This window comes from Lichenostomus cassidix, chromosome 1, assembly GCF_008360975.1.
Source record: "Lichenostomus cassidix isolate B80296 chromosome 1, HeHo_3.0, whole genome shotgun sequence".
In the NCBI taxonomy this organism is placed as follows: domain Eukaryota; kingdom Metazoa; phylum Chordata; class Aves; order Passeriformes; family Meliphagidae; genus Lichenostomus; species Lichenostomus cassidix.
In genome coordinates, this window is record NC_139479.1 from 47,153,169 (window position 1) to 47,178,467 (window position 25,299).

Genomic DNA, 25,299 nt, shown 5'->3' on the forward strand with positions numbered 1-25,299 from the left:
CTTCACTAGTTTAAAAAAACCCATTATTTTCCAGCCCTGCAGAACCAGAAGTATTAGGTTTGTCCTTCTAGAAAGAATATGTTCCCAGTTCCAGAAGGGACATAAGACCAGGTTTTCCAAGCACTTCAGTGAGTTAAGTAACCATAACTTTGTCTGAATGTATATATACCTACAGTTAAGTGACTTCATAGTCCAATACATCATGACTGACTACATACAGTAAAGGGTATGTTGGGAGTAAGATTTCTGGGTTACTTTCTTGTTTTACAGGAAACTGTATTTCCACTATATATAAAACAAGACAGTCTTCATGGGGTATGAATGTTCCCCAACTGGTTTTAGACTGTAGATAAAAATACCCAACAGTATACTCTAGACCAAAATCTCTGTGATCAATTTTTAAAGGTTTCATAACTTTCTGAAAGCCCTCTACAGTCAGTTTTTAATAACTTTCAAAGATGGAGACATGAAGTAAAATTTGGAACCTGTAAAGGGTATCAAAGGAAGAGTTTTCTGCAAAATCTATTCCATATGGCATACATCAAGCCATCTAATATGACAGAAAGACAAACCATAGTTACCTATCCAGCAAAGCAACTAAAAATGCTTAGCCACTTTATTGGGTTCCAAGATTCATCCATTTTAAATGCACAATTTATATATTTGACTTGAGCAGAATTTATGTGTGTCTCTGCATTCAAAATCTACATCCTAGATTCAGGTGTATAGGGCTTGAAAATAAATACAAAAACCTACAAAATGTAAGCCGAAGATATCTTGATATCTCTTCTGGTAAAACTAGTTTATATTCTACCCTCTAAGCATCCAGCTGGATATTATTATTTCTCCTTAGACTAGTTTTCTATGGTGACAAGAAGAAAGGGAATTAATTACTCCAATTGTATGGAAGGAAATGCAGATAGCTATAATTCTTGTTAACATTTTAAGTGTGGTAGGAGTATTTTTCAGCTGAGTACATCTTATGAGTCATTTTGCTTAATAGATATTTTTACTGTTGTCTTTTTAAAAAAAAAGTAAAAAAATGATGAATTATTTATATCTTTATTTATGCATTCAGTTAGTTGTAATTTCATTATATTCAGTGTAAATATCAATTTTCTGGTTAGGAAGGAAACTGTGCTTTAATTTTAAGGATTTAATTCCTCATTGCCCTAGAGTTTTTTGAGCTAGGGTAACAGCACATCTTCTTGGTTGTCTAACTCACTCAATCTCTACTCAGAGTTTTTTGTTTCATTGATTCAGTCTCCCAATGCCTGTAATATGATAAATATGTGGAAACTTGAAAACCGTATCTTGTTTACATGGCTGTGCAGCTGCCAAAACAGCTGCCATTTCAATTTTTAAAAGGGAAACAAGGTCCTCTTATCTGCTGTGGAGGAAAAATAGACTGATCCTTCCATTCATTTTTAGTGTGTCTCAAACACATTTAACAACACAGAAGAGCCAACATTTGAAAAAGATATCAACCTCTATGCATAATACTGCAATACATTTCTAAGGGTTAAAATAATTTATTTTCTTATGTTTTCTTATGTTAAAAACATTTTTATGTATCAAGATTACAAGGAACTGAAAACTGCAGAAGATGGGAGTGCTTCCAAAGAATTCAGCACTCCCACTAAACAATATAATTTCTGTTCAGCAGATATTGCACAAAGGAAGAAAAAAAAAAGTTGAGGGATCCTGTTGGATGTTGTATATTTCCATTAGAAATAAAGTTTAATGTTTTCAAAAAAACATTAAAGTGAAAAATTGTTTAACTGAATGAATAAATATAAATTATTTGTCAAAATATTTTTTCAATGACATTGGTATTGATACTGACTATGAAATGTTGTAAAAGCCAAAGCACTCTTATCTGTGTTACTCTAGAAAGATTCATCATCAAAACAACAAAAATCATTTTTGAAAAAAGATATTTATAATTTTCACAGAAATTGTTGAAAAAGTATTTTTAGGAAATATTTTTCTTTTGTTGAATCATCATTTATTAATGGAAAGCTGCACAGTGAGATGCTTAAACTCCAGAGCTGAGCATTCTTGGCTGGGAACAAAACCAGTCACAGCTCCATATCCCACAAAAAGATGCAAGACCAGAATTTTAATAGGGAATTTCCATCTTCTGCTGGAGGACTCTTTGCTGACATAGAACAGCAGCTTTACCTAATCTTCCATCAGCTGCTAGATTTAGGATCAATATTTGCCAAACCATTTCCATAGGAGCATAACTTGAGTTACTCAAGCTAATAACATAATGCATGAGCTATATGCAGTTTTTTCCTGAGGAATTAATAGAGATGGTATTAGTGTATGTTAGAACAACACTCAGTGGCTTTCAAAACATGTCATATCCTTTCCCATAACCCTTCCAGATCTGTGATGAGTTAAGTTTGACCTTACTAACTAATCTTTAAAAAAGCAGAAGTAGAAAACAATTTTCTTTACTAAGAGTTCCCATCATGATATACCTACATATAAAGTATACTTGATCTATATCTCCAAGGATATAATTTAGCTACCTGTCTCTGTCTCACTATGAATGTAGCTCCTATGGAACCTGCTATTGATGTCCTTTAGCTTCTATATTTCATTTCATTGTAACGTGGAGTAGGGGAAGTCTATTATTTGCACCACTTTCAGACACTTATTTTTTTAATAAATTATTTGTAAATCTTTGAATTTGCGCTCTAATCCAAGTAACAATAGAAGTTAGAAAGTAGACAATAATTTCCATGTTGGTTTTTTTACCAAATGTAATAATTTTAAAATCTGAACTATTTAGCTGTACCTCCCTTTGGGGGCAAACCAAGACCTTTTCTCTAATGACCTCTCTCAATGTATTCTATATTTATTGCCAGGAATACAAAACATAAATAATATCTTTTCCAAGAACATGATAACATTTTTCTGTAAAGAAGCATTTATTCCTTGAAACAAAATGTTCATGCTATATTTTATGAAACTAGCTACAAAAGAATGATATAGGGAACTGTACCATTCTCCTGACTCTACATTTTCAAAAATAAGAGATATCTTTTAAATAATAAAATGCAGCATTCAGATCTATTGTCTGAGGTTTTATTTTTCAAAGTATGACCTAATCTGGTTTCCTGTCATTGTTTTGGCAGAACATGAAACAGCAAATATGTTAAATTTGAGTGGTTTCCTGCAATGTTATTCTATCAAACTGGCAATTTCCGAAAGGATTTGGAAAGGAGTTTGCAATTCCTTAGACACCAGGGAGGTCCAGCAATGGCTGCCAAGATGATCTGCAGCTCAAGCTGGTCCTAATATCTGAGCACATAAAAACATTCCTTTTACTCCAATTTATTTTTAGGCCTAATCTTAAACAGATTTGAGAAACCTTTTGAGTATCCACTGTTAGCACTTCCGAATGTAAAGGATTTGACATTAGATTTTTTATAATTTGAGGCACAGAGAAAAATTACACATTGCTTTCTCAGAGGGTTTTTAAACAGAACATTTTATTTGAAAAACTGAAACCAGTTCATCTAATAAGGGAAAGCAAGCAGTAACCAAAGAGTGGATGTTACAAATAAGGACAGGGTGTACTCTATGAGTCTTATATGTGTGAGCATGTACTTAATCTATACTATGTACTCCACATAGTTTTTATTATCACCATCAAATCATGATGTTTCCAAGATGGTAGCATCTTGGAAGAAATCTGTGATTCAGTTGTGGTTTGGAGCCAACTCAAATTGCAACTTCTGAATAAGATCAAATTGGAAACCTAATTCTTCTGCTAGCCTCATTGGTCTCCAGCCTTAGTGCAGAGACCAAAGCTACACAGGATAAGTCTGCAGACTTAGTCCTAACAGGATGGATGAAGCAGAAAAATTTCAAACCTGAAATGGTTTAGTTTACTCCCTCGTTCCCATTTCAGATCACCATAGCTTGGCATCAACTTATCAAAACCTCTAAGAGTCTGGAAGTGTCAATTATGTAAACTCTTGAGAACTTGCTATTGTCTGTGAATAACCTCAGAAAAGGCATCCACATAAGAAAACTTCTCTTGCATCTTTCTTGCAACAGAGATGTGTCTACTTTTATGTTTCAACGACTTGGTGCTGCATTTAACTTATTTTTAAATGCTAGTGAAAATTTTTTTTTTCTCAACAAAAATAAATAAAAGCACCAACTACAGAGATAATCCATGAAAAGCAGATGTTCCTGAAGACTGCTCAACATCTTGCTGGAGAGCATAGAAATTGTGTAATATCTTCTAGGTGTCCTTGTGCAGAAAAGGAAACTCACATGCAGAAGAAACCTAATGAAGTGTATTAAAAAATGATAATGGAAAAAAGCGAAATTGAAGGGTACGTTTTCGGTTTGATTCTTTTTCTGTTCTGTTTTGGGTTCTTTAATTTTTTTTTTTCATCTCAGAAAATGATACTGGCATATTGGCTCTAAGGTAAGTTTGTGCAAAAGATTTCTTTTTAAAATCTATTTTTGCAGGCTAGAAATGCATACTTGTCTTAGATATTCACTATTTTAACAAAAGTAATTTAGTCTTTGCCATCATTGCTTGTACATTAATCAAAATTATTCTTCTACCTGTACTTATATAAAGTTTCATATAGGTTCCCAGAATTCAAAATCTTAATTTCTTTGAAACAAAGAAGACTAAGAAGAGAAAGCTGAACTTTGGACCAAAGAACATGAGTTTGGATTAAATAAAATTGTGAGATTTTACAAGACATATTTTGAACATGATCAGTATATTTTACATTACTTTTAATGTAACCTCATAATTTTTGAAAAACAGTCTTCTAAGGACAGACTCGAATGTAACCACAGCATTGCTGGATTACTTTCCTCTAGTCAAAAGAGTCACTTACAAATAATACACAAAAATGAAAGGCTTGGAATTTTTTTTCAAAATTCTCTGTCAAAATCTTCTCTTGACCTAAAAAAACATAAGCAAAGCCAGAAAACCAGAAAAGATAACAAATAATGACAAATTAATTTTTGACTGAAATCCATGTTGCATATTTTTAAACAGGAGGATGAATTGTGAATACATGATTTGTGCATATATCTTACTGACTTTCTCAAATTAAAAAACACTAAATGTTTTATCATCTTTAAAACAATAATTTATCTACTCAATTTGCTTTTTGTTTTCAAATTTGTTTTTAAATAAAAATAAAAGTTCATCTTTAGAATTAAATAGTCAAGATTATATTTCCTCCTTTTTCTAATGCTTTCAATATACTGAAAAGCCTGTTTTTTGGTACAGTTCTCATCCTGAGATATATTCAAAAATTTTCAGCTTGCCATTTTTCAGCTTAGCCATGGTTAGCACATAATATTTAATCCACTATAACAGGTAAGATAGTCAAAGCATGTAAGTAGACACCTTTAAAACTTATGACTGTGGTTGTTGTCATCCAAAAGGTCTACATCAGTAGTGAAGGGGACTGATATGTAAAGAGAAAGGATCAATCAGTTGTCCTATCAAGTCAAACCTAGTCGGCCATGAAAGTACTCAGGCTGCAAAAATAGCAAACTCTGTTCAAAAAAAAAAAAAAAAGAAAAGAAAAAAAGAGGGACATTAGTTAAGAAATTCAATAACATTACCATTTTTCTGTAATGAGACATTGAGAATTTAGAAACAAGTGTCAAATATTATTCACAGAGATTGGAGGACATTTTAGATAATGCATGTGGACAGAATTTAGAGCTCTAAGTATGTGTTTCAACTATTTGTTTACTTTTTTCCAAATTTCAGTATTAAATTCTATTGCTTACTTATTTGTAGTGGCCAATACTTAGTAACTGAAAGGATTGTAATTGAGTCAAACCTCTCTATCAGAACTAATTAGCTCCTCATGCATCCTAGTTCCATGAAGATTGATGTAGCTGCAGGTGAAAAAGACTATGGAAAATGACACATTATTCCAGTAGTTTGAGGCCTCTCATCCAGGAGAACATCCCACAAAATGCTGTTCAAATTTGCTACTCAAATTAAGGAGCATAGGATAGATTTAGACAATTTCACATCATTACATTAAGGTCAACAACATGTCTAATATGTGTTGTATTTAACCTATTACTTTTGATAGGATGCCAAAAAACTAAAGCTGAAGGGAGGCTGGATTGTGTTGATTTCTGTGAAAGATGAACAGATTCCACTGGTGTTTAATCAGGCAGTTTCAGATTTTTATGAAGATTTTGTAACTGAAAAAAAATAAATTCCAAGACAGTGCATATGGCAAGAAAACAAAGATTTTGCATGCTTGAGATTTACTACTGTTAGATAACAAGCACTTTCAGGTCTTAAAGTCTTTAATTGTTGGCAGATCTTTTAATATCATAGTATCACAAAAAATTTCGTGTGGGAAGGGACTCCAGGAATCCATTATTCTGCCTTTCTGCTCCATGAAGGGACAGCTCTGAGGTCAGAGCTTGTTCTGCATTTCTTAAGAGCTCAGTGGTGGTACTGAAGGGCATTTATACAATTTCCTGGACTTTTTTCAAATTTCATGGGAAGAAGAACTGAGGGAGGAATAAATGATCAAGGGGAAGTAATGGGAAACATTTTTTCACCTTTGTTATCTGCAACCCAGAGCAAGGAAAACTCCGCATGTTTGTGCCTTTCAGAACTGAGTACATGGAGCTGTAATGCAATAACAAATGATGCAGGTTCGGTGACCCTGCCCTTAATAGAGGTCTTTAAAGTGTCAACAATGTCGTCAATTGGTCTACATCCGTTGGGACAGAATCTCATAATCCATCAAGCTTTATTAATTTCCTAGGATTAAAGGAATAATTACTGTGTAGCTCTGTGCAGAACACATATCTGTGCCACTAGCTGAGACTCAGGGCTCTGTTAGCTCTTCAGACAAGTAGCTGACTTTCGAAGATATTGTCATTCACTGTGGACACTAATTCTTCTTTCATCTACACTTCAGAAAAGAATTAAGTGTTATATTTTTAAAAGCAGATCTTTTTTTCACTCTAATTCTGACTGCTTACTAAACACATGGGATCTGCTAATGAGTGTTGATTTGGTTTGATCTCAGCTAGGAAATTTCATCTACTAGTTTCTTCACCCAGAAAGAAAAATAATTAGTGACATTGATGTGAATATAATGACAAACCCATGTACAATAAGAAGGGAAATTTTGGAAACTACAAAATAGAACATGATCAAGTGATATAGTACGGAATGAGGAAGAACATATGATGTATGATGCCTAGAGATTCTAGGATAGAACTTCTGCTCAGTGGTATCAATTGACATGAAAACAAATTGTAAAATGTTACATAGGTGCATATATATTTATTATGTGCATACATCTGACCTTTCCTGTTACAGCTTTGGTGAGCCACAAAATATTCAAGATACAACATTCAGAAGGAAAAAATATCCAGATAGAAGGTGTATACCAGAGATTAATAGATGGCCAGCAAAAGGACATCGTTGAAGCCTATCAGTATTTCAGGCAATTTTTGCAGCTGCAGTCAGATAAGCTATTTAGTTTGTCAACTTCATGACTGTGAAACTTCTGTTTTGGGTATGGTCATGTCACATTATATCATTTAAATTCCATGTTTGACTGACAGGAAAGTTGTACTAAAAGTGGTCATTTCTATAATGCATTATACACTTTCACATGTTTTTATCTTTTTAAACAGAAAGAACTGATTTTTCACACATTTTCATTTAAGTCCAGTACATGAAAAATCTCATGGCTATAATTAACACATAACACTGTGAGAAAAGTAATCATTTCAAAAAAACAGATTTATCAGCATACATTGTTTCATCTTCAGAGTGTATATAAAATCTATTCAAATCCCAATCACTTACCAATACAGACTGTTTCTCTGAGATCAAAAGTTCTTGTTTGTGTCTAAGAATAATTCTGTGCTTAAACGAATTTTGAAAATATTTATATGCAAACACATTTAATGCTCTTATATAAATCAGCACTTGGCGCACAATTTCAGTCAGTTTTGGTAGAAATGATCCTTAGAAGTACCTGTGAAGGTCTTCTTATAATGATATCTCAGGCAAGTGATTGGTTTGGAACACCTTAAGAAGGTATCATCCATCATTTGACCCACAACAGGTGATTATAAAAATAGCTGTAATTTGCTCTAAATGCAAATTAATTTAATCCAGTCCATAATGGGGGCTCATGGTGACTCTCCTGGCTTATGGTAGTGTTTAATTTTGAATGCACAGGCACTCGAAAGCATCCCCAATTTGCCTGTCATGAGATTTTTGGCGTGGCCTCCCACCTATGTGTGTCCTGCTTGTACAGATCTGTGTGTTTCAGTGGGAGTGGAGCTGAGATCATGAATTCAGCTGCAGGCATAATGAGCCAAACATTCAGTTTTCAGTTTGATAGTTTGGTTAAACACACTCTCACATATATGTCCCACCTTACAGAAGAAGAAGAAGAAGAAGAAATAGAAGTAAAAATGGGAGGGAAAGGGGAAAAAAAAGGAAAAAAAAAACCAACCTTATGTTCCTGTCACTAAAGATAACTATGAAATTATTTCAATTTCATCAGAATGTTCAATAAAAAGCTCTTAAGTTAGACACTTTAAATCATGAGTAGAAAGTTCGCACCTTAGATATTTGAAATATCTGGAAGAGGATCTCATTAGTACTTCAGTATGAAGCTCTTTTCAAAGAAGTCTAGGAAAATTGGAAACAACAAAGGGATGAAGAAAGCTATTATTTTTTCAAAATGTAAAAAAAAAAGAGAATATTAGATACCGATAGCTAATTTGCCAGTATAGGAGTGAGTAAGTATGGGATTTTATCAACAAAAAAATTAGGAGAAATTAACACCAGTAATGGTAATTGTAACAGATTTATGGGGAATAAAATATTAGACTTATGCCATACTATTTAAACTGAGAAAAGAAGTTTGAGAAAGCCTGAAACTAACCTTATCTAATTCTACTTTGCTGTGGGACCAAATACAATCTATCTATAAAAACTTCTCCTCCAACTTTAGATTTTAGAGATAATATAATCCCTAAGTGTTTCCACTTCTGTAGAAGCACATGCCAATTCTCGAATATGTGGCTCAAATCTTGTTAGCAGTCAAATGGATTTTGTCTGTCATTATGCCAGTAGACTTGCTGAACTGATCAATGCTGTCTTACAACATGCTTAGACAAGGTTTCTCTTTGTACTTGTCCTTCCTATGTTAAGGAATACAAGGGCCTTTGACACTGCGCAGTTTTTTCTTCATTTTTCTCATATTTGATGTTGCTGCTATCTGGACTGTTTTCTTCTGGTCGTTATTCCGGCCAGTAATACCTTTCTTTTAAGAAGGAGTTTGAAAGTCACAGGAATCCCCTCTGAATATATTAGGGCAAAGTAAAACAGGAATTATTATTTCTAGAATTTTATGCAAAGTATGTAAATTTTTTTGCTCCATAATGAGCTTGTTTTTCATCTTGAGGACTTCCTTTTAAATTTTCTTTTACTGGTATAACCCACCAGACAGTATTTTGAGATTTTTGTTTCCCAAGAGAAAGAATTTGCTTTCTTATTCCTATATATGACACTGTTTTTTTCAGTATTCCATCTTGTTAAATTTGAACATTTTCTCAGTGTTCACTAATTTATTCTAAATTCTGATCACAGACTCTTAAATTTATACAGCCTCTGTGGCCTTGCTGTCATCTGTGAATGTCATCAATATTAATTTTATTCCATAACTGAAGTTGTTATGGCACAGAACTGTTATTAAATCCAGGCTCAGGGTAGACTTTGGTAATCGTATTTGGAATACGTTGCAAGTTTGAGATGAAAATATTGATAACCATTCTTTGAAGCAAGGTACACAGATTCTCCCTCTCCTGATTAACTGGACTAGATCCAATTTGGAAACAAGCTAGCTGCACTTACATTGCTGTGCTTCTTTCAGTATCAAGTTGGTACATCAGCAGAGGGTGGTACTGGGAGATAAATCCTCCCAGGCTGTTGCCAGCCAAGGGATTGCTCAGTGAAGGCCTGCCCAGTGGGTCTGAAAAAAACTGGGGAATGTTGGAGTACATGATCACCTATTACAAGGTTGTGTAATCTACTGACTCCTCACAATCACACAGCCTACATAGAGACTTTGTGCTTTGTGTGCTTGCCTGCCTACATAATTTGATAGCCCCATGATTTTGGGGCTATCAAACCAGCCTAGACACATCCTCTATTTTTATAGGTTTCAGTGACCAAAGTGTCTGGGAAGACCTCAGATCTCTGTCTGAACTGACTGTAGCCTCTATGAATCTTGAGTATTTAAGTGTAAAGTTAATGAGAAGAGTATATCCAAGAAAAACTAGTTTCTATGCAAAGTGTTGAAGGTACTATAGGTTCATTTGGGAAAGGGAGGTACAATGGAAATTGCACCTTCTCATTCCATGAAAAAGAGTTATTTATATCAAATAAAAGAAATAATAATTTCTCCATTGCTTGGAAATCACATTACATTCCTGAAAGACCTTTCCAGTCAGATTAGAAATCCTAACCATAGGTTTTAGATGACCAGGAAATGGATCTCTCAAGTCTTTCATACAAATATGAAGCTCTGGAAAGTATAATATAGTGTTACACAGTACAGGTGCATTGCTGAGATGACTTGCTGATGGTAACTTAGGTGAGGAAGATCTATTCTTTTTCACAGTTGAAGAAAGAATTTTGTCAGTGACAAGAAAGATGGCTTACATGCTTCACATTCCTTAGAGCTGAAAATAGTAAACGGAGGGGAGAGAGGAAAAAAAATCAAATTTCTACTAAGGAGTCAGCAGGGAACTTAACGCAGGTGCAATATTTCTCAAGACAAAGAGTTTTTTTGTTTCAGCCCCATTTTATTCCATGAAAATGAGCCTCTCCCCTCTCCCTCTCTTTATCACCACAAAGTAGATTAAAATGTTGATACACTTGCCTGACAAAGACATTTTTACAGTCTTTAGTCAAGTTGTTGAAGCAAGATTAACTTCCTACAGAACTTAAAATAGCTACATTAAGTTAGCAGTCCCACATAGGTTCATTAACCTGTCCAGTTTTACTAACTATACTGAATTACTTTCTGCATCTACTGCTGCATGACTGTAACCTTCTGTATTCTCCCAAATCTATCAAAAAAGCCAAATATTTCATTGAGCCAGCTTATCAATCCAATTACTGAAATGACAACTACAAATACATGTTACCTCCAGAATGAGTCACGACTGTTTAACCCCTGTATCGCTGGAATTCATATTATTTAGTTCTGAACAACAGAAAATGTAGGTCTCCAGTAGGTAAACATTTCATATTGTTGGAAAAACTTTTGTTGCTCTTACCAGAAGTTTTTTGAACTGTATTTTAAACTAGAACATGGCTTCACTTATGTATATAAATATTTAAAGTGTGGATGCTGAGAGAGTAAGTTCAGGCTCTTCTCAGTGGTGCCAAGCAATAAGACAAGGAGCAAAGGGCAGAAACTGATGCACAGGAAGTTCCACCTGAATATGAGGAAGAACTTCTTCACTGTGCAGGTGACTGAGCACAGGAACAGGTTGCCCAGAGATGTTGTGGAGTTTCCCTCACTGGAGATATTCCAGAACCATCCAGATACAATCCTGTGCCATGTGTTCTGGGATGACCCTGCTTGAGCAGAGAGGTTGGACCAGATAACCCACTCTGATTCCTTCCAACCTGACCCATCCTGTGATCCACTTCGCCATGTCTGTAGTGGAAGGGATTTTATACTGTACTAACTCCCAGACAGTGTACAGTTTGGGAGACTTTTCTTCAGACAACCCAGACTTCAAATATTTAACAGGATAAATGAGTTTCAGAGCCTGGGAAAGTTTTCTGGTACCATTTAAGCAAGTATGGGCAAGGATTTGACTACAAAACTCATATAAAATGTGGAGGGAAGCAAATCATTTGACAATGGACAGGAACTCTCCTTGTAGACATCTCATCAAGTCCTACAGATATTGTAGCAATGCCTTTAATGTTTGAAAACAACTTCACAGAGTTCTTTAAATGCAAGCATGATAGAAGTCTAAATTGACTACTTGGATCCTTTCTATTTAGGGCATTTATATTAACAAATGGAGAGAATTCAGGGGTGCCTGTCTAGTTGAACAAAACTGAGATTTGCAATTCCAAAATGCATAGTGAATTACCTGTGTTTACAGCCTTGTAATGGTAGATTCCTCCATAAAAAAAAATGTTTTTCAGCATGCATATTGATAAAAATTTATCCTCAAAATTACTGACAGATAAAAAAACTAGAAAAGTATGACATTCCAAACAGCTGAAAAACATTTTTTCTATTTTTTCATTAGAATAAACAAAATTACAAAAGCCCCCAAGGTTGGAAGCTTACGTGGGACAATAATTTCAATTTATGCTTAGTCACTTGAATCATTATGCAGATATTATTTTGCAGAATTGTACATATACAACATTAATTTTTTGTGTTCACCCAATGTTGTGTGGGACAGAATACAGAACAAAATAGATTTTATATCTCTCTGCTTAGGTACATTGTTTGGAAATATTCTCAAAATTCAAATGAACGATCAGCAAGTATGTTACTATTGCACATGACTGAGACCTAGGATCCAGTACGTCATCAGAACCAAACTGTGTGATTTATATTGACTGAATAAGATATTAATCAGGATAAAATCAGATCTGGAACCTCATTTAAAGAAAAATACTAAATCAAAAGCATTCTTTGAAATATTAGTGTGCATTAATATACTTGCTAATGTTCCTTCCATAATACATCATGTCCTTAACTGAAAGCAGAACTCATTGTGTCGTCTATCAATACATGTACAATTTATAGTTTCTAAGCTGACATAGTGATTGATTTACATAGAACATAAATAACAAACATAGTATAGTGCATATACAGATACAAAATCACTGAGCATCCAGGCCAGGAGAAATACTTCATTATCTAAATTCATTTGAATTTTGACATTCTTATCAGAAAATGGTTTGTATCCTATTCTATGGAATCAAATGTTTCTGTGTGGAAATCTGCAAAATAACTGCAGTGCACCTATAAGAAAGTCCACAGAAACACCAACAGAAAATCCATGAAGTACAAATGTGTAGGATCTGCAGGAAGTATTTATATAGGACTGAGTATATGTGTAGTCAGGCCTCCGAGACCGAGTCTGACAAAATGTGAATAGCTATTGGATTTTAGTCTGGATATCTTGATTCATACCCAATCTCTTCCCTGTGAAATCAGTAGAACCATTACAGATTCACACCACCATAATAGTATGCCTTTTTTAAATTATTTTGAAAAAGGTATGCCTTTTTTTTACTTATTTTAATCCAGCCTTTTTTTTTTTTTTTTTTACTTATTTTTAAAAGAACTCTGAATATTTTTGACACTCTCTAAAGAAGGAAAATTATTATGTGAAATCTGGAGCCCCACATCTTCCAGCAAACAGGCAGAAAGAGCATCTACTATTTCACTTTGAAACACACCAGCAAGAGTTAAGTGAGGTGGCAATGATACCACATAAGCCAGATCACAACAGCTGCACTCCATGTCCACTGCAGTTCCACAGAAAAAAGGAAAATTAATTTTGATTGTATTTCAGTCAATGGCTTAGATGACCTGGCGGCAATGCAGGGACTTTGGTATAATTTTGTCTCTTGGCTGTGGTCCACTTTGCCTCGACATTAAAATAATGGAATGCAGCCATAATACCAGAAACACCCTGGAAGAGGCTTATGGTCTGTCCAGGAGCGGAGAGGACTCTGTATGTCTGATTTTAGCTGGAAATGCTACAGCAGCATGTGGAAGTCTTGAAGTGTAAGTGAGAAAAGAAAAGTGTGATCAAACTGTGGGGAAAGCCTTCCTTCCTGACAGCTATGCAAAGCTGCCAGAGAGAGCCAAATATTTCCCATGGAATAGTGAGTGCTCATATTAAGGAGGAAGGGTGTGTTAAATGGTTAAGACATAATGACCTTGTTTCAGGGAGCCATAGTAAGCTATGATGGACAAGGCCATAGTGAACTTTAATAAAATTTGATAGCAGATTAACACAAATATTTGAAGAACAAATTTTGTAACTTCACCATGGGCAAAATACCAATCCAGGGCCCATATCTGTAGTACAACAAATTTCTGTCAGTGTAATTTTAAAATGTCATGCCCAACTACTTTTTTGAAGTCAAATGCTTTGTTTGTTCTGGTTTCAGATTTTCCATACTTTCCTTATGCTAAAGGTTAGCAAATAAACAATGTGTGTTATCCCAGTGGGATCTCCAGAGGTTCTTTACCTCTTCAGCTTTAGATATGACTCTACCTCAGTGATTTCGTAAAGAACTTCATTGAAGAAATATGGCAAATGCCAGTGACTCAGATGCTAATGCTGCATTTCCTATCAGCTATTCTCTTAAAGACAAACTGTGCTTCCAGAAACAAAGCTGGGTTTGGACAATAATTTTTTCTCTATAGTTATGAGAAAAAGAATAACCACTCCATAGTTTTCTCTTTTAGCTTCCTTTTATAAGACATATTTTGACCTGTAGTAACATCAAACCTAAGCAAATCCTTCTGAACTGCCACAGGTGTGATCATATGCCAGAATAAAAATTATCTGGTCAAATTTGAGGCAAATGAAGCAAAGCATGTCTGTCAATGAGAGGGTTCAAACTGAAAGGATCTCACATTAGGTCTTTTTTTCTGTTCTCCCTCTTTTCACTTGCCAAGGCTTCAAAATGGTTTGGCCTGAAACCTGGAAATCAGTTTAATTTTGTTGGACAAAAGTAATGAAGTCAAAAGACTTGTGCCAGGGGGCCAGCCTAGAGGAGAAGCGGACGCTGGAAGCCACATGAGAGAGCAATAAGTTGTCTAGCAAGGTGTGTCCTGGGAATGACAGTGCACAGCTCTTGTTCCACCAGTTTTGGAAGCTCTATGAGAGAAGCAGAACAAGAAAATACCTCTTAATGTAGCTTTTTGTTGTACAAGGAGGATCTCCTTTTTGGAAGTATTCTCATGGGATTATTCACGCATTTATTTCAAAGCTTCTGCATACAATGAACACTGAGCAAAGGGATATTAGCACACCTGAGAGTCAAACAGAAAGAAAAAACATTAAGGTGCTTTTTAGAACCTTAACACCCCTTGCAAATTCTCTTACTCTTGCATATTTCATTTGAGTACATTTCAAATGTCACAGCCGAACTTCACACTTTTCATAGTAATGAAAGAGGGTTGAACTACTTTGGAATCTAAATCACTAAAGCAGTATCCACTGTTCATCACTGCTGTTTTTAAGATAAAATTATATTTTTCTGAGTAATTCTTATGATCTATATTATGTTTTATGATATTGTCTGAAATTATTTTTGTTCAGGCCCACACTCCTGGTGAGTGTGAAACCAGGAAGCTAAGCTTGAAGGTTGCTTCTGCTCTTCGCCTTTCTAATATTTCAGAAGTCTCCTTTTTCACATCAAGTAGCATACTAGGATTCCCTTAGTTACAGATTTTGCCTCTGGGCCTTACCAGAAACTAGTTGTGTCTCATACAACAGGCTTTGGTTCCTATACCTCAATCAGCTGAGCACCTTCTGAACAAATAACCTTTCATGGATAATGAAAATTTTCTGTAATCTTCATTCCAGATTTTGGAAACCAGTCACCAAGGAAGGAAGGAATTTATATTTATTTTTATTTCCAGTACTGTACATGTGGGTGGGTATATTAAAAGAACTAAACCAACATTGGTCCTCCATGTTAATATGCTTCCTCTGTGCCTAAAGGGTATTAGTTGTCACAGTTTAATGTCCTTCTCTAATGTAAAAAAAAAAACTATTTTTTTTTTCCCACCAGTTTTGTATTTAAGCTTTTTAGCGCTTGATTTCCTAAAGAGCAGCTAATGATAAAAAGTTCCTACCTCAAAAATCTTCCAAATCAACTAAATTGCCTTATGCTATACTTTGCATAACTTTTGAACAAGATAGTCACTGTATTCCAGGCAGCCTACATGTCCTGATAGGGATCAAACATTTATTTCAATCAAATAAATCTCTATTTTCCCCCACGAAGCAGTGTTATATGTCTGTGCCGAGTTTGAGATTAAATGATCAGGGACTATGCAAAACAATTAAACATTTGTTCTACCACATCCCTTCTCAATAAAGAAGAGCTTCTCTGTGAAAGAAAAACAACAAATTCATAGTTCTTTTTGAGATAGGATGCAGTAATCCGATACAGATAAGATGCACTCCTTTTGCCCTATTCAAATGTTAAGTTATCTAATGCAAATATTATTTTCCAGTAACTGAAATCATTCATTTACCCACACCTCTAGAAAACCCTGAATGCAAATCTCTTTCACATACTGAAGTAGCTTTCACTGGCTTATTTTCATGAGACACTGATGGCTTTGTACTGTGACTGTTGTTTTCTCCTTAAGATTATTAAACTTTTCAAGGGTTGCATGAAAGTAAAGAATACTTAGCAGCTTATTATTTCATTTCTACATATTTTTCTATCATATTTATATTAACAGTCTGTGTTATAAATTTTGCAGTTTAATTTTTCATTTCTGTTTCAATGGCATTTACAAATATTTTTGCTATATGCATTTTGGATATGATATGTTATTTTGTTGTTTAGGTGCTGTTTACCTATAAAGTCATCCTCTACCTTATTGTGTAATTTATCCCGAGTCTTTTCCTGTTCTCTTTCATGTTATTTATTTTACTGTTAACTTTTAAAAGGATTTAGTATAAAATATGTACTTTTTGCTTTTCTTTGCAGAAATTAGCAATGATTTAAAGCCTTAAAGCAAACAGTAGTAGCTCTGCCATATGATAGAGAAACCAGAGAACAAGAACCACTTCACAAACATAAGGCAAACAAGCAGTCCTTAAACTCCCTCCTATTGATCATACAGAGGAGCCTCAAATTGATTGAAGGGATTCAGCCAAAATAGGAAGTTCTTGTGGTGAGACGGCTGATATGGTCAGGCTGGAAAACCTCTCAACTGTTTCCTGTGGTCACCCAAATTCCAGGGCCTTGCCGAACCGGAGGACACTCTGAATAAAGGATTTCTTAGAATTTGCTCTGCCGTAGTCAGGGGCTCTGCAAATGGCATGTGACTCAGTACTGGATGATTTCAGTTCCTTGAGCAAACTAAGATAAAGTAGAAAAATGTTTCCCTGCTTACCCTGGAAAGATTCCCATGAATAAGAGGTAGTACAGTCAAGGGAAGTTTTCTGTGTAACTTTGCAGACATTTAGGTGGTATATGGCAGCCTTCAGCTTAAACTGGCTTTAGCATAAGGAACAGGAACTCTACTGACACCTGTTACTGCATATTCTTAACAAGGATACCTGAACGTTGTGAATTTGGTGGCTGCAATCACATTCACCATGAAAAGTCTGCTGTAAAAAGGTTACAAGATGTAACTTGCAAATTTTCAGGCACTGCCTTGAAGCACTGCAAACCCTCAAGTCTTCCATTCTTGGTGGCAGGCATGGGGGAAAAGAGGATGATCCTCACTTGCCTTGCAGATACAAACTCTGAATGAAGAAATAACTGCTGCTATATTGACAAGATTTTTCTGAAAAACTGTTTTTCTTTAGAGGACCTGAAACATAGTGCATTCATCCTTGGTTCACAGGCATTAGACTCTGCTCTGAACAAATGTGCAGAGTAGATAAAGGTAATATTATCTCCTCTGTGCAGGAGAGGAGCTAAGCTGTAAATATAGTTCCCTGTAGCCAGTCTGCAGAGCTGGAATAAATCTGGCCTCAGACCTCCCGGGCAGGGCTGTCTCAGATTTTCAGTTCTGTTTCAGTGTTCTGTCTCACATCTATCTTAGTAGATCCCAGGTACAGGGACATCTCTGGAAATCTTTTCCTTCGTAGATCTAGAACATTGATATATCTTCCCCTTTCTCCACTTTCTTCCTGTTCTACCTTTAGTGATCCTATACCGATTGCATTCAGATCCCTTTTGCCTACTGGTATTATTTTGCTTTCACTCATGTGTGCTCAGTGTGTAAAATAGAAAATAAGTATTTAAATCTAGCATCAAGTGTGACAAAATAACATGTGGGCATATTTAAATGTTTTAGGCATCTAGCTCTGATGAGGAAAAGATGAAGTGATTTTTTTTTTTTTTAAGTTAGATGCTCACCTGAGCTCTGATAAAAATCAGTGGAGCATATACGCAAATCCTTCAGGGATGATCTATTTCACTTAAAACAGCTTACACTAATCACACCACCTCTACTTGTAAATAAAAGAGAATGCCAAGGTACTGGCTTTCTGCCAAGAAGTAGACTCCTTCAGGCAGATAGATATTGAAAAAAATCTAGATGGAGAAGTCTAGCACAGAGACAGAGAGAGACATAATAATTAAACATTGCAAAATCAGAGTTTCAGTGATTAACCTTCTCCCTGATCCTCTTTCATTTAGCAGTGTAGATACACTCAGTGGGTTCATAGGGCTTATTTCATGGCTCTAAGAGACAGGGTTTTGGCCCTTTCACCCATATGTGTTGTTTCACGGTCCGGGAGGGTGGCACAGGCCGGCTCCCCCCCGGACCGGGTCTCTGGTTCTTGTAAATCCCACCGGGTCCGGGGCGAGCGGCCCCCAAGGTTCTGCGGCATGGCGGCAGTCTTAAAACCACGTCAATTCAGCAGGAATATAGTGATACGAAGGAAGAACTGGACTCCATCTCTGTTCTGGCATATTGGTTTATTTGGGGTAATGGGGGAAAGGGTCACAGGGAAGGAGAAGGGGGAAGGGAGACAAGGCAGGTAGCAGATGCTAGCAGCCCAGAGATGCAAGACCTCGAGCTGGTCTAGGCTCTGCCTTTTAAGGGGAAGGAGAGGGGGCAGGGGCTGGCTCTCTCTGAGCCAGTCCCAGGAGGACAAAGGGAAGATTGGCAGGAGGGTTACACACCAATAGGTTTTGAGGTACAGCAGAGCATATTTCAAAATGAACCAATGGTATACAAAGCAGAGGGACAAAGGAGCACATGGAATCCTAAAACCCCACATTGCTACACATATGTTCATAGAAGAAAAAGAGAGCCAATCCCCTGAAAATCCAAATTTAGATGCTCTGAATTACCTCTTCCAGAATGCTTATTTTTGGTCATTGTAAACTCCATGAGTTCTTTAAGTTTCTTGCTACAGTTTCAGACATGCCCTACTACCTGTCCCTGCTCATAAAAGGTGTTTTACCATTTGAAGAGATAATTAATCTAGCTCCTACTCCTAGGAGCCTCACTCTCTGCTGATCATGGTGCTTAATTCTTACATTCTTAGTTCAGTGATTTCAGTTCTGCCCTTGAAACTTGTAGGCATCGCTGTGTTCAACATCCCAATTTGTAAATTCCTGTCTGTTTCTGGCCTTAAATACATAAATGGACATTTAAATATGAGCTATTTCTTATTTTTTATTTTATTTTTCTTCAATCTGTGGCAGCTTCCAGAGGTTTGAACCTTCAAAAGTCTTGATTCTTGCTTATGAACCAGCTTTCAATTGCTCTAGTCTACTTGTAAATATTGTGGCCATCATTTTTTTGTCTGTGTAAGCCATTAGATGTGTGAAATATGCACAAACAGATTGTTCACAGGGGAAAAGGTGTCTGGTTTTTGACAATGGTGATTGATTTCTTTCCAGACCCAATCTTGTTATAATTATTTGTTACCAGATACAGTATTTAAAGAGAATTTTACAAGTATAGTTTTTGGCCCAAATCCTTGTTCTATGCCCCTAATTCTGGCTCTGTGGCCCTTGCAAAACAGAAAGGATGTAATAAGACTGTAGTGCAGCCTTTGAAGGTACGCTCCAAAGAAGTCAGTTCAACATTTATAGGGGAAATTGTGTTCAGAAAGAATGTCAACCAGCCCTAAGCTAGTTCAATTTGCACAACTTAATTTTGAAACAGAACTTCCTGGGCTACTGTTTTTTTCCAGGTTATTGATCTCATGAGCTAATAATCTTCCATCTAGAAACAAAGAGAATACAGGAGAGGAAAGTGGTAGAGTTCCAAAGAAGTCTGTGGAAACATTGCTTGGATGATGTTAGAAACTACAGGAACTTGGTGTGATTGCCATCACACAGCTGGTGCAGTGACTTTATCATTAAGGAATAAAAAAATTACAAGATCTCTAGTTTTCTTTATGAGAGCATTCCCTGAAGGATGATATGAGCCAATTTTCCCAGAGGGAAATGAGTGGCCCTGCTTGCTCAGCCTCCTCTTCCTGCAATAATTTTTGGAAAGGGTGTGGTTTGCTGGAAGGCTGAATTGATGCTGATGAAGCAAATGAACTGAGTGAAAAATACACACTCCAGTTACAAAATAAGAATCAACTACAGCACAATTTGCCCTCTCTGTAATGTACCTACTGAGCAAGTGATTCATCCTGAGCCACAGTGCAGTCATTACAGAGGGAATACCAAGGTCTCACTTCCAAATTATTACTCAGAACTGAGTAGCAGGAAGTCCCTGTTTAGTAGTGTGATGGATAATAGAATCCCATCCCTGAACTCCTTGGCAGGATGGAAACACTTTCTCTTGGACCTAAGTTGAGTCTGAAATGTTTAATGAGTTGAGTCATATCATGAAGTGAAGTAAATAAGGATGAGAAACACATTATTTGGGTGAAATCCAAAATACAGCATGCCTAAATCTGGGCTTCCCCATCATCACTCAGAGTGTGATAGAGTTTGCCCTCAGCAAAGTTTTTTTTTAAGCAACTTTAAAAAGCCAAGCTTTCAACAAGGGTAATTAGTGGGGATCGGCTGCAGTCTATTTTTGCTCTTCTGCAGGAAAGAAACTTTTTGTTTGTTTGTTTAGGGTTTCTTCGTTTGGAGTCTCTATTTGATTTCCTTCTTTTTCAATATCAAAGAAACTCCAGTTGTACAGAATGATGGCAAAGCCTGAAGGACAGCCATGATTTTACACCAATACTGCATCTGACTACTGCAGGAACAACAGAATCCAATATTTGTACTTCTAGAAAAGTTATATAATAAAATGTATTGTTGGGTGTCTTTCTGGAATTAGGTTGCATTCAGTAGTAGGCAAATACTCCACTACTGTGCTTTAAGAAGTCTGACAAAAATCTTCCATGCATTTCCCTTCTCTCAGTAACTGTAAAATTTTCTTTCTGCTCTTCACTTTCCCCACCTACGAAATGGGGGAATATGAAGGACTACAATGAGTAGCAAGTGTTCATACCACCATGACAGAAGCATAAAAGCACAGCTGAAATGCTGAATAACATTACACAGCCAAATAGGATTGCAGCTGAATTATACAAACCAGGATCCCTTACTTGGCTGCATGAGCCACATACATTGCTAGAATCAGAGGGCTGATTTTATGAATTATAGAGAAAGTCTAAACCCCCCAAACAAACAAACAAACAAAGTTGCTTTTAGTGGTAGTCAGCTGTCTGGAAAATGAGGTTAGACTAGAATTAATTATACTGATTGAATGGGAATAATCATTATAGAAAAAAAATCCCAGTCAGAGGACTTTCATCTCATGAGCTAAGAAACTGCATACAGATAAGTCACTGAGGAGATTCCAGTATAAACTGGACGAAAAACATTCTGGTTTTAGTTAAACTTTGGAATTTTCTATATGTAAAGAAGAATTTTTGGATTTCACATCTGTAATCCACAAGGGAAACCACATTTATGTCATAGAATCATCATAGAATGGTGTGGGTTGTAAGGGACCTTAAAGATCATGTAGCTCTAAACTCCCTGCCCTAAGTGGACACCTTTCACTAGACCAGGTTGCTCAGGGCCCCATCCAACCTGGCTTTGAACACTTACAGGTACAGGCATTCCTGCACAAAGAAACTCCACAAAGAGTTTCTCCACAAAGAAACTTCTCTGGGCAACTTGTTGCAATGCCTCCCCGATGCTGCAGTGTTCATGGCTCACCTGGGTGCCCCAAGCCCCTGGGAGAGAGATGGGGATGGATCCTGGGCTTGGTACACTCCCAGGACCCCCTGCTCTCCAGGCCAGTTGGAAGGCACCCAGGCTTGACAAGGTGACAGCCACTCCTCTCCCCCTCCCCTGGTTCCCTATATGGTTATGATTCTAGAGTGTTCTTCTTTGTTCATGTTTAAGCAGTTATTTGGTTGGTTTTCTTTTTATAGTACTGTTATTTCCTTGGATATATAATTTGTCGCTCAGAAATCCCCCTTTCCCCATTTGTTCCCCAAATCTCCTCCTTCCCTTTCCCCTCCCCCTATAAAAGTTACTGTACAAGAGGGCTCGGGGCCATTTTGTCGATGCCCCGAGACCCCTCCAACTCCCCTCACCCCTTACCCTAATAAACCCTCCTTGGAGCACCGACAATCTGGACTGCATCTCCTGTTTGCTTCGCCGACCTGCAGACAGCACCTGCGCTCCCTCGGGGCCCCGCCCTCTCCCGCAGTCTCTCCCTTCCCCGAACTCCGGGGTGGTTGGGGCACCCACGGACGGGACTCCCGCACCCCACCCTCTCAGTAAAGAATTTCTTCCTAATATACGATCTAAACCCACTCTCTTTCACTTTGAATCCATTTCCCGCTGTCCTGTCACTACACGCCTGTAAATATTCACTCTCCATCTTTTCTGTAGGCTGCCTTCAGGTACTGGAATGCCACAATTACCTCACCCCAGAGCTACCTCTTTTCCAAACTGAGCAACTCCAATTCTCTCAGCCTTTCCTCCTAGAAGAGGTGCTCCATACTGTCGCCAACAGGTCCATATCCTTCCCGTGCTGAGACCCCAGATCTGGATGCAGCACTGCAGATGGGTCTCACCAGAGCAGAGCAGAGGCGCAGAATCCCCTGCCTGGCCCTGCTGCCCACACTGCTCTGGATGCAGCCCAGGACACATAGGGCTTTCTGGGCTGTGAGTGCTCATTGCTGGGTCATGTCCAGCCTCTCATCCACCAGCACCCTCAAGTCATTCCTGGAAGAACTGTTCACTTACCCCAATCCAGGTGCAACACTTTGCACTTGGTCTAGTTAAACCTCATGAGGTTCCCATGGATCCACTTCTCAAGCTTGTCCAGGTCCCTCTGGATGACATCCCTTCTTTCATGTGTGTCAACTGCACCACTCAGCTTGGTGTCATCTGCAAAACTGCTGAGGGTGCCCTTGATCCCTATATGTCATTACTGAAGATGTGAAATAGAAGTGGCCCCTGAAGGACACCACCATCTAATTTCCTGAAGGGACATGTAAGTCTGACTTTGGAGTCCATGCTCAAGAAACTGCTCCTTCATGCTCTAAGACTCTATGTCTAATATTTGTGTCTTCTTTAGTAAATATATACCTGCTTTGGTGCACCTTTGCAATAGCTGCTGTCTTGGAAGGTGTGAGCAAGACAGTTCCTATACCTATGTCCATGAGGAATCCTCAGATTAATCCTCAAGCTAATAATTTTTTTACCTAAAGTGCTGGAGGGCTCAGTCTGATAGACTTCATATCAGCAAATATGTCTCATGATATTTGAGCAAAGAGCTCCCCTGTGTTTGACTTTAACCTGAACATGCTAGTTCAAGTGCTAATGCTCTCATAGCACTGTGCAGAAGAGTAGGATGTGTGTTCTTTTTCTTTCTTAATTTTTCAGTGAAGAAAAAAAAAAAAAAAGAATTCTCTGTTTTTCCCTATCAGTTTGGAAAAGTGTACCTGTAGTTGGAAGGCTTGTGAGACACTTGTAGCTGCAAAATCATCCTTCTGAGCCCATCTGGCCATTCACCTCTCTTTGTACACCAGGTTTCTCCATTCCTAACTTTCTACAAATAAGCATATCAAACACATCTTCTTGCAAGTAAGTGGCATAGAAAAAAAATAAGGTGCAGAAAAACAGGTTTTTAGCCTTCGTTGTGAGTGTCTTACATGCAGAGAAGCCTCTTGTCTTGTCACTGTGCAAGCCTACGTCACGTTCCCCAATTCTGTGATATCATAGTGCCTTTCCCAAATGGACCCTTTTTCTCCTTTCCTTCTCAGTAAACATGCTGTAGAAGATCGATGAAAAGGTAACATAAATCTAAACCATGAAGACTGAATTTCTCTCAGTCCTTCCTGGACTCTAAATGGGGAAGGAAATGAATAACCAGTCTCCTTTGTAGATGGGGGAAGGGGAAGAGGAGGGGGATAGAAAAGGATTATACCACAAGTTCTCTCTGAGTATTTGCCTGAGGTCTCACTACAAATATCTTTTCTAAAAACAATTAATGAACTAAAGTAAAGTAGGACTGGGACAATGTCCCTGTGCTATGGTATTTCCTTTTTTTTTTTTTTTTTACTGAAATTTGCAAGAAATGTGTCTCATTTTATTTGTTTGCTTTTGTTTTTGTTATAGTAAATGTTCAGCATTTTGTGTCATGATGGGAATTTTAATGACTACAAGACAAAAGCATTAGTGAGGAGTAATGCCCAGGATATGAATCAGGTAGGTACATGTATTCATTAGCACTGATTACTAACACTCTTTCATGCTATTGTACATCATAATGCGGGTCAATCAGATGCACCACAAAAAGACTTATAAAAGAGTTACTGACACTTTTCATGTTCACTTCCAATTCTGGATTGATGCAAAGTTTGCTCACAAAAATGCTGGTGTAATCTTAGCCCAGAACACCAGAGCTTCCACTCTCTTTTTGAGAAGTACAGCCCTCTTGAGGGGTTTAGAAATGTAAGTGCCCAGAAGAAATGGGTCCTGAAAAGAGTCTGCTCCGAACAGCAACCTTTACACATGTCACAAGTGAAGGAATGTTTGTGCCTACCCATGGGGAATTAACTACTTCCCCTTGCAGCCTGGCCACTTCAAAGATAAAGTAGCTGCTTTTTTTCTTTCCTTTTATTTATTTTTTTATCTCCTTCAGGACACTAAGATAAACAACAGGTACACAGTGCTGACCAATGCAGCTTATTTTGTAATAGATGCTGGGAATCAGAGAAATTCTGACAGAGGGGTGGAAAAAGTCCCACATTTGGTATATAACATATAATATTGCTGGAGTCTCAACAGTAATCACAGTCAGCAGAAGCAGCACAATCTCAAAGAAAGAAGCAATTGTCAGAAGCATAAGAAGACAGAACCTTACCTGATGATGGCTTCCACATACCTATCATTCATACAAGGTGGTGTATGTGCAGATGCAATTTCTTTCTGGTATCCAGCTGTGTGTTCTTCTATATCTTGATACACAAATAAGGTCTTCTTGCATTACATAGATTTATTTAATCCAGCTCAATCCACAGTGACCTCCA

General features: G+C 37.1%; 1 long non-coding RNA gene across 1 annotated transcript; it reads right to left on the reverse strand.

Annotated features, from left to right (window-relative positions):
- Positions 1-4,795: 4,795 nt before the first annotated feature.
- Positions 4,796-25,299, reverse strand: LOC146444620 (uncharacterized). Its single transcript, XR_014850062.1, has 4 exons — positions 25,134-25,299; positions 14,984-15,110; positions 8,630-8,698; positions 4,796-4,951 (listed from the first exon to the last, which is right to left on the reverse strand). It is a non-coding gene; the product is annotated as an uncharacterized LOC146444620 (long non-coding RNA).